This window comes from Camellia sinensis, chromosome 12, assembly GCF_055761805.1.
Source record: "Camellia sinensis isolate YWXY chromosome 12, ASM5576180v1, whole genome shotgun sequence".
NCBI classification, from domain to species: domain Eukaryota; kingdom Viridiplantae; phylum Streptophyta; class Magnoliopsida; order Ericales; family Theaceae; genus Camellia; species Camellia sinensis.
This window is the reverse complement of record NC_138972.1, coordinates 140,943,220-140,957,374: the sequence shown is the minus strand read 5'-3', so window position 1 is coordinate 140,957,374 and position 14,155 is coordinate 140,943,220. Positions and strand designations below refer to the sequence as shown.

Sequence of the window (14,155 nt, the reverse complement as noted above, 5' to 3'; positions counted from 1 at the left end):
GAAACATGCGGTTATACATTTATTTGGAATGTGACCAAATTTCCATTGTAGACTTGACCAAGCCATCTGCTAGTGGCGATAGGTAACAACTAAAGCAGAATTTTTAAATTTATTACGTAACTTCATTCAATATAATTAAAAAGTATAGACTTTTTTAACAAATTAAATCATATATTTTTAATTAAAACTCTTAGCTGTTAAAATGTTATCAAAACAGTAGGCCACATTATTGTTTTGATCAAAATTAGAAGCTTAGCAAATGGTAATCGCAACAGTAATGTAAATGAAATAAGTGAACAACTCATTTATGTAATTTTGTAGTCTAATTACTACCATATGAAATTTGAACTCTCATTAATTGATGATTATCTACAGCCTTGTGAAACACAAATCATTACAAGAAGAAAAAGATATTATTTCATTTTTACCCCTATACTTTGTCACTATTTTCAATGACCCCCAAACTACTCTTATTTTCACGCATACCCCATACTATTTAAATTACTATCAATTTTGCCCCTATTGTTACATTTGAAATGGAAAAAGTTAAAAAAATTACATTTTAACCCCAAATTGCAAAAGAAAGATGCAGACCCATCCATTTACTAGCAAACCACCACCATCACCAACCACCACTTCAAGCCCTTCTATCTCTTTTGTCATAACTTCATTTTGCCTCATTTTTACGTCATTGGATTCAACTCACGGTCTAGTTTTCGTATCACATCTCACATGTCTTGTTCTTCCTCTTTTTGCATACTATCGAAGCTTTGAAAGTTGATAGAAAAAATAAGACTTTTCTTCTCATTTTTGACTTTTCTTCGAGCCATTCTCTTCACCTCACTTCCTACTTCATTCTTTCGTCATTCTTTCGCCAGTAATAGAGTTCGGCGACGGTGGTGAAGGGTAATCCCCCACATATAGAAACTGTCAGGACTGGGACTCTCTCTCACTAAAAAACTAGCTCACACACAGCTAAACTCTCTCTCTCTCTCTCTCTCTCTCTTTCTAACCTTTGATCATACCTCTGTTATACACACACATACATACATAATATATATATATATATATATGTATAGAGAGATTCTCTCTTATACATATCCAATTCAAACCCCACATTTCTGCCTTGAATGATACAGCTCTGATTTCTTCATATAGAAACATTTCATCTCATCCAAAACCATCGCAGTCGAATCCGGAGTGAGCTGAAGTGCGTTAGGAAGCTCAATTCTGTTCATGGCTCACTCATTCGACTATGTAGTTCCTCAAGCCTAACCCATCCATGTTCTTGCAGAAGGCTTTCAGCTCTATCCAAACCGAGATGAGTGAATCCGATTGTTGGGTTTGATTTAATGGTAGTTTGGATGGTTGAGATTGAGGGTTTTATTGGGATTGAAGAATAATGAACTGGGTTTGGAGAAAGGATTGGAGGGAAAAGAAGTAGGAATTGAGGTCGGACCATGAGAGAATGAAGGAGGAGAGAACAGATGAGTAGGATTGAAGATCTTCGTAGGCTTTTTGGAGACTCTTTTTCTTCAAATCGACGAGACTTAGAGCTACTGAGATTGTCTCCATTGTCACCATTTTGTGAAACTTTGTACACAAAGAGAGAGTCTGAGGTAGCGCTTATAGGGCCATGGAGAGAGGAAAGAATTAAAGGAAGAGAAGAGAGGGTGAGTTTAGGTAGGAGACGGTGTATTTGTGTCTTTCTTTTGAAATTTGGGGCAAAAATATAATTTTTTTTAACTGTTTCCATTTCAAATGTGACGATAGGGGTGAAATTGATTGTAATTTACATAGTACGGGGGTACGCATGAAAATAAGCATAGTCTAGGGGTCATTGAAAATCGTGACAAAGTATAGGGGTAAAAATGAAATAATCTTGAAGAAAAAAAATGATGCAACTATAAAGAATGAGTTGAATTTAGAGAAATCTGTGTGGTAACTATAGTATTAGCTAGAAGACTAAAATCGACCGGTATTAGAAAACGTAATAAAGTTGCCAGAAACTGAAGATGAAGTAGTACTCACTGGAGGCGAAACGTATGTTGGCACAGGCATTTTGGTAGGGAGAATGGGCAATGGAGCTTCAAAATTAAGCACATGAATTGCTTGCTTAATGGAAGGCCGAAGATTGTGATCAGGGTGAGCACACCAGAGCCCAACAATCATCAAACATTCCATTTCTTCTCGAACAAAATCTGCATATATCTTCGGATTTACTGCTTCAAGAAGCCTATTGGTAGCATAGAGATCCCAAACCCACTCCACCAATATCGTTTGACTTTCTGGGACCTTCCAGTCAAAGGGTTTTCTTCCACAAGCTATCTCCAATGCCACAATTCCAAAACTGTAGACATCTGATTCCTTGCTAGCTTTACCTGTAAATAGGTATTCAGGTGCCATGTATCCCCTGGTCCCTGCCACATTAGTTGTTTGCACATCTTTTCCATGGTCGAAAAACCTAGCTAATCCAAAATCTCCAAGTTTAACATTGAAATTTGAATCCAACATCATATTGCTTGATTTTACATCTCTGTGTACTACACATTGCTCCCATCCAGCAATTTTGTACCTTATTGTCCATGTCAACACGCTATTTTCTTTAAAGAGATGGTTATCTAAGCTTCCATTTTCCATGAACTCATAAACAAGCAGGAGTTCATTTTTGTCATGACACCAACCAAGTAGTTGCACCAAATTTCTATGCCTCAACCGACTAATGATATTCACTTCAGATGCATACTCCTTTATTCCCTGCTTCGATCCCTTTGATATCCTCTTCACAGCAACATAAGAATTCAATTCCCTTAAAAAGCCTTTATAAACCCCACCAAATCCTCCCTCTCCAAGCTTCTGTTCGTCCGCGAAGTTATTCGTTGCACAAAACAATTCAATATATGAAAACTTCTTTGGTCCGATACCTGTATCGAATTCATTGTCCATGGCCATATCAGGGCCAATCTCCCCATCCTCTTCTGGTGCTTTACTTTTCTTCCATTTGATGAAGCCAAACAAAGCCAACCCACCAGCCAAAGCAGTTGATCCAACAATCAACCCCACAACCAGAGCATTTTTGTTGTTTCCATCTTTCTTTCTTGGGCTAGAGGTAGCATTGGGGCTTGGAATGAGACTGGGACCGAGACTTGGACTGGGACTAGGACTAGTTGTTACATTGAATTGCAAACTCGAATTGAACGACCATGATTTAACAATATGTTTCTCATACAAATCTCCTGTTGCAGCTGAGAAGCCTATTGTAACCAATTCTGGTAAGTGCTCCCTCAAGTCAACCGAAAAACTAAGACTAGTTTCAATTATGTTATTATCTTTGTATCCGGTGAAAACAACACTCAAATTTTTCGAAGTAGAATTATAACTAATCCAAGCTTCATTCTCTTTCCCATACGTTATGTTATTGTACCATACTGCAGTAACATTAGATATGTTAGAGTTGATATCAATACCTACATGAGTTGCGTTGAGTGGGTCATCCACATGTAAATCCACATTTACATAGGTATCAAACTCTACAGCAACACATGGAGTCTGTTTGGGGGGGACGATTGGAAGACCGAAGGCATAACCTGGTGTGAGTTTGGAAGGGGGACTATGAGGAATAAGGAAGAATGCAAGCCCATCTGCAAAATCCAAGTTTCCTTGTGAATCAATGACAAACGAGAAATGGGTGTTGAAGTCCACCAGTGTTCCAGAAGCTATTTGCCCAAGTTTAAGAGGATCTTTATACAAGGCTCGACCAACTATCCACGGTTGGTTTGTAGGGGTGAGTTGGATGGCTTGGTTGGAAAAACTGGCTTTTCCTTCTAATATTATGTCGCCATTTTGAAATGTTGTTTCATTAAAATTGGTGAAGTTGAAGTTAAGTGCAATTGAATGAAGAGGAAAGTAGTAAAGGGTGATCACAAAGTAGAAGAAGAAGAAAGAACAAAGCTGAATAGGTGATCGGTGGGGGTTCCAAGGCCAAGAGTTGCAAACAGCCATAGCCATAGCCATAGCCATAGCCATATCAATGGTTGGTTGTAAGGAAAATGAATTCTTAATGAATGAGTTTGATCTATAAATTACCAAATAATTGTTGGAGATTGGACATTCATTGTTCCAAAGTCTTTGAAAATTCTCTGTATTTATTTTTTATTTTTGGAGTAAATTACATTATTTATTTAAAATACGAATGGTATCTTGTAATTTTAGAAGTTAAATTTCATCTTTGAGATTTTTAATTTCATAACAAATGGATCATTTTATTAATAAATTATCAAATCAATTAATAGTTTTGAATGATATCGTAAATATATTATAATTAATAATTTAAATAATTTTATTATTATATAATAGAGAAGTTAAGAATTTTATTTTTTCAATTAATTTTATTAAACAAAAAATTCTGACAAAAGGATATTTATAATTTTTCAACTCACATGAGGTAATTTATATTTTAACTAAATCTCATAAAGTGTATTTATAATTTACTTATTTTTTAAAACTGTATTTGGAAATAAAGGAAAATAAGATAAAATGATAATCACATTAATGAAATATAAATTATTATTTTTTTCATCACCGTTTCATTTCAAAATTTCTATACAACTTAACTGTGTGGGTCCCTTTAATCTCCTCTGATTGGGTAAAGTTTGGTGGCAATCTGTATGTACACGTTTGGGTAAAATTTTGAATAACAAAAATGTTAGAAATTCTAAAAGTTTTATTAAATAATTTATATAGGTATGGGATTCACCTGGAGTCACACAATGTGAGTCTCAGATCCATATGAAATATTTGATAAAAATTTTAGTGAAATTTTTGAGATCTCTAATATTACTCTTTGAATAAAGATTGTTTCAATGTAATCTTTTGGTTTGTTTGAGTAATTTGAATGGGATGAAGTGAGATGATATGATGTGGTAATTTTTACTTTTTTATAAAATAATTATTTTTTTAAAATGAAGAAAGATGATTTATGGGACATTTGGAAATAATCTCCTCTGATTGGGTAAAGTTTGGTGGCAGTCTGTTTGTACACGTTCGGGTAAAATTTTGGATTAAGATTGTTTCAATTAAATTTGAATGGATTGGAATGAAATAAAATGAAATGGTAATTTTTATTTTTTATAAAATAATTATTTTTTTAAAATGATGAAAGATAATTTTATTTGTAATCTATTTGTTATTTTTTTTAGTCTAACTAAATATGAAAATAAATATTTTAAGGGACAATTACAAAAAAAAAACCTCCAAAGTTTGAGCCTTTTAACAAAATAAATTCTGAATTTTTAATTTTGTCAATTTAAATCTCAATTATTTATTTATTTATTTTCAATTTAAATCATTCATTTATTTTTGTTAAGTAAAACATTAAAAAAATATTTTAATTATCAAACTCAATGTAAATATACATAAAATGTCTAAAAAAATTTCATTAAGTTTAATGAGTAAAATATTCATTTTTCATTGATTTTACTTCATGAAAATAGACAAATAATTTAGATTGAAAATAAATAAAAAGTTTAGAATTTAAATTGACAAAATTAAAATTTTAAGATTTATTTTATTATAAGGTCAAACTTTAGAAAAAAAAATTTTTTGGCTGTAATTTCCCCATATATTTTAATGAAACATACCATACCATTCCAACAAGACGTATCTTCCAGATAAAACAAACATACCATACCTTTGTGTCTCTGCTGTTTAGTGTTTTTTTTTTGGCTGTAATTTCCCCATATATTTTAAGATTTGTTTTGTTTTTTTGACAAATCCAACAAGACGTTTCTTCCATGTTGAAAACGAAAGGAATCGAACACGCCGGTGGAAAGTGGAAACTACTTCAGCTAGACTACTGGATTCAATCTATAAATAATTTCAGATAATATACCTTTTTTTTTTTTTTTGACCAACAAATTTCTTTTTCACATGATATGTGGATAAGAACCAAACACGAATACAAAATGACGTAGTTGTTTACACCTAATTTAAATCAAGAAGTAAAAAATAAACATGCCACGACCAGAATATTTTCAATATCTATAAGTATAGCATACACTTGTGAGAGATTTTTTTGGTGAAAGTTACAAATTGATTTTTTTTTTATACTTAATTTAATGGTTAATTATACTTTTTACTCTTGTAATTTGATTCAAATATCATTTTAGTCTTTATAGTTTTAATTTTAATAACAATAATGATACATAACTCTAATACTAGAGCTCTAAATGGAGCTCTAGTGAGGTAGAAGAGAAAGAGAGTAGAGAGTAGAGAGATAGAGAGATAGAGAGAAGAGTGTGTGCTCTCTCTTCACATGGGTACTATCCACATCATTAGAGCTCTCAAAATTAGAGCTTCCAAAGATTATTCTTTTAATAATTTGGTTCTTATAATTTAAGTTTAGATTGATAGAACATTCATTCATTTATTTATTTTTAGATAGGAAACATTCATTTATTTGAAAAATGAAAAACTCTTTTTATGTGAGGAGTTATTTGGGGTATTCTAAATAAGTGTACTTTTTAACTTTTTGAACTAAAAAGTAGAGGAAAAAAATATGATTTTTTTTGGATAATTTTTTGACTTTTTACGAAAAAATATGTATTAAAATATTATATAAAATAACAAAATTACTATATTATCCCTACATATATAAGTATCTACTGACAGTGATGGTACCGTCATACATATAGTGGGAAGCTAGGACCAGATTGCCTACAGTGCTGTTCGAACTGAACGATGCTGTTCGGCCCGTGGGGGTCCACTAAGGGTCCCGTTTTAATAATCGAAATCGTTTTACTGTATAGAACTCGTCAAGTATTATATGTTTATGAAAAATCACGTTGATCGGATGTCAATAACTATTTAATCGGATTAGTTTTTTGTCAACCGTTACTTTGTGCACCGTCCATGTTTTTATACAAAACGGATTTGATTATATAGTAATTGATATCCGATCAACGTGATTTTTACAAGCATATAGTACTTGACGATTTTTACACATTGAACGGTTCAGATTATCAAAACGAGACCCGGGATGGGCCCCACAAGCCAAACAGTACCATCTTGTGCAAATTTTTTTATACACCCGCGTGCCATCACTTACCATCACTTTTTGACCAAGAGTGGCTTGTATTTGGCCTATGTAAAGGGTTTTTTTTATATATTCTTTTTTAGTGAATAGTAGTAACTTTTTTTTCTTTTTAATAATTTTTTAACTTTTTATATTTTTAGTGTATGTCAAACCAGGCCTAAATAAGATGGTATCGTGGTTGTGCCTATTTATAAAGTTTTTAATTTTGATCAAAATAATATTGCAGCTAAGGACTAAGGAATACTTTTCGAAAGATTATTATTAGAAATTATAACATTCATTTATTTTAAAAATCAATCTCTTTTTTGTGGATCCAATTTCCAATAGTGACTTGACGAATACAAGAAGACATTTCTTCCATGTTGAAAACGAAAGGTATCATATCGAGCACGCCAGAAATAATAAAATAAAGTTGAAACTAATAAATACGTTTCAATGAATAATTTCATAAGTACACCTATATTTTTAACTAACAAACAAATTTCTTTTGACATGATATCTGCACACGATATGAATCAAAGACGAATACAAAATGGCACAATTGTTATACCTAATTTAAATCAACAAGTAAAAATTAAACATGTGGCAATCATAATACCTTCAATTGGGAAGAACAGCTCAATATGTTATTTTTGTGAAGAAAGTTATAAATTATTATTTTTAGTTAATTTAACCCAAGTTGTCAATTTGATCCTAGCTCAAATTGATAACTTTGAGAATCAAAATGATAAAATTAAAATTTAAATAACTTAAATGATAAAGAATGCATATTTTAGAGATCAAAATTATTTTTTATCCAAGAATAAAATATTTTTCTCATTATCAATGTAGACTGAAGTTAGAAATATGATCAAATTGACTCAAATTAACAACTTTAAGGACTAAAATGATAAAATTAAAACTTAAGAGATTAAAATGACAATGAATACACACATATTTTAAGAACTAAAACTATTTTTTTTTTATTTTATCATTTTTAATATTTATCCTAAGACCTCCAAATTTTTTTGAATATTCACTAATAATATTCCAATAACCAATTCGGTCCCAAGATAAGTAATAACCTGTTACCCAAAAGATGTGGGCAATACATTTATTTGGAAAACTCTTTGTTGTCAAAATTTCCAATGTAGACTTGATCAATCCAACAAGAGGTGTTTCCTCCATTGAAAACGAAAGGATTCGAGCCCACTGCCAGTAGAGATAGGAAACAATTGGAGCTGAATTTTTTAATTTCCATCACACACAACCTTTTTTCATAAGGTGTGATTCACATTTTTGGTACGGCTCACCCCACGTGAGATGTATCTAATTTTGGTCCTGTTTGGTAGGGCTTATTTATAATTTATTTCAGTTTTTAGTTTAATTTAAGTTATTTTGATGTGTTTGGTTCAACTTAACAATACAGCTTATAGCTTTTTGTAAGTCAAAAATCAACTTATTCTTTGAGTGGGGGAAAAGAAGTTTAATTTATAAGTCAAAAATTAGCTTATATTCACAGCTATAAGCTATAAGCTATAAACTGTTAGGTTATAAGTTATAATCACTTTCCCACAACTCTACTAAATGGGCTTTTTGTACAGTTAAAATTCTTCTATAGAAATAAATACAATAGTAAAGGGTGAACACAAAATAGAAGAAGGAAACATAACAAAGAAAAATATGTGATTGGAGGGGGGAATTCCAAGAGTTGGAAGTAGCCATAGCAATGGTTGGGTGTGAGGAAAATGAATTCTTGCTAAGTGAGTTTGGAAGTATATATATAATTTTACATAGAAATTAAATAATGGTAGACTCGTTATTCTAAATTCTTGGTACTGTGTTGAATCAGTCTTTTGTGAGTTTTCAAACGTATAATTTTCTCCATTGCATCTATTCTTTAATTGCAAAGAATTTAATAATTCAACATATATAACAAATCTAATTACAAAATCAAACAAAATCTTTTTTCATACGAGCACTGCTGGGGACCCCACTAAGGGTGACCCCCAGCACCCCATCTCCACATGGGGGCTGTGTGAGCAAGGTCAAAAAAAAAAAAAAAATTTTTAGCTAATCAAAAATCAGTGGGGATGCTGGGGATCACCCCACTAGGGTTATTTTCCTTTTTATACGATGTGATTCACATATTTGGTACAGCTTACCTCATGTGAGATGTTATATCCAATTTTGTAATCAAATTTTAAACACTTATTTTTTTATTAAAATAAATAAAATATTTTCGATCAAATTTTCTATAACTTGCTCATACTTGAGTGTGGAGTCCACTGTATAATCGTGTGGGCCAGGACTTGACGAGTAAAAGTACAAGAAGGCGTTTCTTCCACGGTGAAAACGTAAGCATGCCAAAAATAGTAAAATAAAGTTGAAACTAATAAATATTTTTAGGTAAATTCTGTTTTATCATTTTAGTTTATATTGTTTTAATTTGATCAATTTTGTAGTTAAATTTTACCGATTGTGCCCTATTAATTCAATAAATAACAGTGGTTAAGTTTGATGGATAAAAAATTAAATGATGTATCAATTTGATTCTTAAAATTTATAAGATATGTCAATTTGATCCATATAATTTAAAGAAAAATCAAAACAATAGGAAGTAATGATGTTTCAATAACCAATTTGGTCCCAAGATAAGTAATAACCAGTTATCCAAAACATAACTCTTTGTGGTCAAAATTTCCAATCTAGACTTGACCAATCCAACAAGAGGTGTTTGCTCCATTGAAAACGAAAGGATTCGAGCCCACTGCCAGTAGAGATAGGAAACAATTGGAGCTGAATTTTTTAATTTATTACGTAACCTCATCTAATTTAATTAAAAAAAAATAGAAAAGTTTTTTAAAAATAAATTAGAATTTGACCGGTTAACAAATTAAATCATATATTGAGTAATTTTTTGCTTAAGATACGAATCGTTCTTTGTAATTCTGGAAATTATGTTCCACTCCCTAAGACTTTTAATTTTATAACAAATGACCAATTTTATTAGTAAATCATTAAGATAATTAACAATTTTTAATTATATTAGAAATATATTTTAATTAACAATTCATAAAATTTTATTATTATATAAGAAAACAATTAGGAAATTTATTTTGTTAAATAAAAAATTTTGACAATAGAATATTTGTAATTTTCTAAATCACAAGGGAAAATCTGTATTTTAAAAAAAATTCAGAAAATGTATTTGTAATTTACCCATTATTATTATATTTTAGTCAAAACTCTTAAACTTTTAAAATGTTTTCAATTCTAACCATTAACTAATGGAGTAGAGGTAATTTAGACAATTTAACTATTTTATGTTGGTGGTGCAGGATAGCGGTAGCAGTAGCAATGGCCGTGGCTATGGATTAGGGAAGGAATGAAATGAGTGACAGTCAACTGGGAATGGAAAGAGTAGCGGTGGACGGAAAAAAAGGAGTGGAGCGGTGGCAGTAGATTGGAAAAAATGAGAGATGATGATGGATGACTGTAAAAGTTGGAGGTAACTATCAATAATAATAAAAGATAAAAAAAAATAGTTAAATTGATATTATTTTAAAAGAAAAAAGATTTAAATTGAAACAATTAAAAAACTAGGATTTGATCTGTGTACTATAAATTTTACAAATGCCGCCACTTGTCGTTTGTAGTTTATATGAGAAAATGAACTTGAACATTGGTCTTCTTGGGACGTACCAAGGGAAGTCCGAAAAATCCTTTTGAAAAATACACATTATATATATTATTATTATTATTAAGGGTAAATTATACCCGTGGTTTTTACATTTTGTCTCCTTATGTTATTTTGGTCTCTCAATTTTTAATTGGCTCAATTTTGATCTTTAATTTTAAATTTTGTATCATTTTAGTCTAATTGATGATGCTATTAGTGTTTTTGATGAAAAATAATTACTGAATTGATTAAGTTTAATTCACTGAGTTTAGTAAATATATAATTTTATTATAAAAAATATGATACATGCTACTTACATGCATATTTTTCATAAAGAAATGGTAAGAGTTGTAATCAATTAGACTAAATTGAATCAAAATCATAAATTCATGATCAAAATCTAAAGACTAAAATAATACAAAGATCAAAGTAGCGGGATTACTATCGCAATTTGCCCTATTATTAATTATATAAAGCACTATATTATTTTCCAAGTAGATTAAACATTTGATGATCATGAACGAACATCTATACATGGTACAAATTACACTAGTTGTAAAAATTTCCTCCAATTTCACCTCATGCTCTACAAAAGCTAAGCATGTTGCCATAGGCATTTTTGTTGGAGGATTGGGCAATGGAGCTTCAAAATTAAGTGCATGAATTCTGTTATTTACAAACTTCACCTAATATATTTTATAGGGTGAATTAGGTTAACGGTCCCTATAGTTTCGGATTTATGTCATTTTGGTCCTTAACTTTTCAATTGTGACACATTTGACTCTGAATTTTGAATCTTGTTCCAAATAAGGACAATTGAAGACACCATTTGATTTTTCAAGGGCAAAACCGTCAATTTGATAAAATATAACGAATTTGACAAAAATAAATGTCAAAAAAATATTTTGGAATTTTTAAAAATTATTTCTATCCACTAAAGATAAAATTATGTAAAATTGATAAATCTTTTAGGCATTTATTTATTTATTTATTTTACCAAATTAATTTTTATTATGTGTTTGGATGATAATCATGTAATGGATAGTTGTTTTTGTTTTTATTAAATTAGTTTCTATTTTTTCAAAAGTCAAATATGACGACAACTTTGATATCATTATTAAACTAATCAATTAAATCAAAAAAAAATCCAAAACTAAAAATATTTCATATATTAAATGTTTCGATTATACATTAAAACTTTAACAACTACCCATTACATAATCATCATTTAAACATATAATAAAAATTAATTTGGTAAAATAAATAAATAAATAAATGTCTAAAAAATTTATCAATTTTACATAATTTTATTTTTGGAGTGTAGAAATAATTTTAAAAATATTTTTTTGACATTTATTTTTGTCAAATTAGTTTATATTTTATCAAATTGACGATTTTACCATTGAAATTAAGCAATGATATCTTCAATTGTTCTTATTTGGAACAAGATTCAAAATTCAGGATCAAATGTGTCACAATTGAAAAGTCATGGACCAAAGTGACACAAACCCTAAACTATAGGGACTATATTTTATAATAAAATTTGGACCCTTGATTTTTTTTTGAGGCCTTTTGTGTTATGTTGTGAAATTAATGGATATTGGGCTAGGCTTTAATTTTGGGTTACTAATATTACATAAACCAAAATTATTTTGGGGCTCTTGAAGTGTCCGAAAAAACTTTTAGTCTTCATGTTGTAACGACACTTACAAGTGTCATTGAAGTGCTACTAGTATCTAGCATAACATGGGTTTCAATAAAACTTATTGAAAATACCACACGATTAAAAATGTCACTAGAGAAATTTTTTGTGGTACTTTTGGATGTCACTGAACTAAGAATTTGTTATATAATAACGCGTTTGAGTTGTGAATTGTGAATTGTGATGATTTCTGCTAAAATTGAACTAGCAATTTGAACAGATTCAATCTGAGCAATTCAAATTTAATTTAATTTTTTAAATTTTTTTTAGAGATCATGTTTTTTAATTTGATACAAGCTCAAGCACAAATTCAGAGTTCCCAATTAAGTTTGGATAGAAACACCAACAAGACAAGCAACATTTTTTCATTTCAAAATTTCTATTCAACTTAATTGTGTGGGTCCCCCTTAATCTCCTGTGATTGGGTAAAGTTTGGTGGCAGTCTCTGTGTGTGTACACGTCTGGGTAAAAATTTGGATAAAGATTGTTTCAATGCAATCCTATGGTATATTTGATTAATTTGAATTGGATGGAATGAAATGAAATGACATAGTAATTTTTTCTCTTTTATAAAATAATAATTTTTTTAAAATAATGAAAGATGATTTTATTTGTATCATATTTGTTATTAATTTTTTTCTGTCTAACTAAATATGAAAATAAATATTTTAAGGGATAATTACAAAAAAAAATTCAAAGTTTAACCCTTCTAACAAATAAATTTTTGATTTTGTTAATTTAAATCTCAATTTTTTGATTGCTTATTTTTGTTAGGTAAAACATAAAAAAGAATCTTTTAATTATTAAACCCAATGTAAATATACATAAAATGTCTAAAATATTATTTTTCATTAAATTTAATGATTAAAATACTTCGATTTTACTTCATGAAAATAAGTAAATGATTTAAATTGAAAACAAATCAAAAGTTTAGAATTTAAATTAACCAGAGTAAAAACTTAAAATTTATTTTATTATAAGGGTCAAATTTTAGATTTTTTTTTTTTTTTTTGACAAAAGGGGGCTAAAGCCCAAAACAAAACACTAAACAGCAGAAACACAAAGGGATTCTAATCCCTTAACATCCTTAACTAACATAGCTAACACAGATGAAGGGGCGACATGAAGGATCTGCTTATGGATATTTAACCTTGGAGCTTCCATTTCATTTCATTTCATTCGAATTAAATACTACCTAGCAGTACACAAAATCTGAGAATCAATCTTCGTGTTTGAGAATTAGTTGTGTTTTCCTTTGGTCTCTATTTTTCTAATTTTTTGTGGCTGTCATCTCCGGTATGCAATGCACAGCGTATGTAACCCTATCATAAATAAATATAGATTATCCAAAGTCGGTCATTCCATATCATGGGTCATGTTCTAACTCAAACCCTAGATCTAACCAAGAAAAATTGATCAGTCAATTGGTAGAAATATTTTATAATAATCAATTTAAATTGACTAATATCTATTATACAAATACAATAGACCATAAAAATTTATCCCGAAAGTGGGCGTATAATATAGGTTTAAAATTAGTGAGATGTGAGCCGTACACACAATAGATGTAAACCATTATTTTTTATCTTTTGAATAATTTGTTTGGTAGATTTTATGGATTTGCCTGTTTAACCATAGAACTTATTCATGTGAAAATTTTATGTCGATTTTTAAAAATATTTGCAATTATTAATTTGAA

The 14,155-nt window shown here is 29.8% G+C and overlaps 1 pseudogene; it reads right to left on the bottom strand.

Annotated features, from left to right (window-relative positions):
• Nucleotides 1–238: 238 nt before the first annotated feature.
• LOC114294760 (L-type lectin-domain containing receptor kinase IX.1 pseudogene) lies at nt 239–4,026 on the bottom strand (annotated as a pseudogene).
• Nucleotides 4,027–14,155: the final 10,129 nt, after the last annotated feature.